Genomic DNA, 1913 nt, shown 5'->3' on the forward strand with positions numbered 1-1913 from the left:
TAACAACAACAATTATAACAGTAACAGTAACAGTAACAGTAACAACAGCAATAACAATAACAACAATAACAATAACACCGGTTACAATAACAATAATAAGAACAATAACAATAACCATAATAATAATAATAATGATAATAATAATAATAATAATAATAACGATAACAATAATAATAATAATAATAATAATAATATTAATAATAATAATAATACAAATGATAATGATAATAATAATGATAAAAGCTTTAGTAAGATATTACTTTTTATCTTATTATAAAACTATAAAACTATATATTTATATATTTTTGGATTTAAAACATTTTGTAATATCATAAAAGATTAGAATGGAATACATTATGTGTATTATTAATAAATTTAGCAGATACATGTGAGAACATTTCGAATAATGTATCATTGTTATAGTATTTATTTATTCATTCTCTAATTAATTAATTAATCCTTGCAATAGCACCGTTATCCTTGCTGTAAATATAATTATCAATATATCCGCCATTATTATAGTTGGTATTTTTAAATTTTCTTTTTAAATTATTACAGGAGGCACTATTGTTGCTTCCGCTGTTATCACCGTTATCATATTCATAATCACTGTCTTCAATAACAATCACAGAATACGCAGCAGTGTTATTATTATTATCGTTGTCCTTGTGCTAATATTAAAGGAATTTTCTTTTTCAGTATTAGAGGCAATGGTATTCAACATAAGAATTATCTTTAATTCTATAAGATTTTTAGTTCAGTTTCATCACAAATGGTGTTCATTCAAAATATGATTCCAGTAATGAAAAGAAAGTTGTTGTTTTTTAAGATTAATTAATTTTGTCACATTGACGCAGATTCAGACACACACACACACAGCCCTATACACACGTACTAAATACAAACATCACCTCAGAAGCCAACAGAATCATTCTTTTATAACAGAAACTGCAATAAATCCATTATTGGGGGTTTCAAATCCTCCCAAACCTTTCTGCAGAGTCGACCACCTGCCACGGAAACTTCTAGCTCGGATGACAGATGGATCGGCGAAAAGGCGGATTAATGCGGTGCAAGAGGTCACTTTACTCTAAGGGGAAAATGTATGTTTTCTATTCCTTTCTTTTCTTTGTTTGTTTGTCTATGTCTTTTTCTTTCTTTCCTTCTTTATTTTCTTCTTTCCCTGTTCCCTTCCCCCCCCCTACTCTCTCTGGCTCTCTCTCTCTCGAATTTACACGTCATTTTTTGTTTACAAAAATTTTATAATTTTCTCTCAGGGTGTTATTATCAAACACGTATTTTCATAGTGATATGATTATTTATCAATATTTTCACAAATTCATAAGAATATATGGGGTCTTTTGTTTTATTAACCTTTCTGTTTAATTAATTTGTCGTTTTACAGATAGACTTTTCCTGTGGCGTATTTTTCGAGAGCAATGCGCAGTCTTTCTGTAAATAAAGTGTATTTCTGCACATTTTATATGCATATGAACTTATAGTATATTAATTAATATCGGCGTCGGTATGAAGATATTTTATATTAAAAAAGAAAACGTCAAAAGGCAGTGTCACATGATTTTGTGCCAACTTTTACATTATGTTAGAATTCCTCTGTAGATTATATCCATTTTCAAAATAATACCGCACGCATTAACAGAAGTAAATAAATAAATAAATAAAAATATAAATAAATAAGTAAATAAATAGATAAACATAATAAATCTCTCGCAAACAAATTGATAGCCAAATAAATAAATAATAATATTTGCCGACATCGTGCAGACAAATAAGATATTAAACTCGAAAAATAAAACGCAAGTATTCCAGCGGTGCTCCCAATGTATATTGAATTCATAATCAAATTAAAGAGTAATAACGAGCTAAACTAATCAACTACGATATCTTGGCGA

The sequence above is a fragment of the Penaeus monodon genome, chromosome 35 (genome assembly GCF_015228065.2).
Source record: "Penaeus monodon isolate SGIC_2016 chromosome 35, NSTDA_Pmon_1, whole genome shotgun sequence".
Classification (NCBI taxonomy): Eukaryota; Metazoa; Arthropoda; class Malacostraca; order Decapoda; family Penaeidae; genus Penaeus; species Penaeus monodon.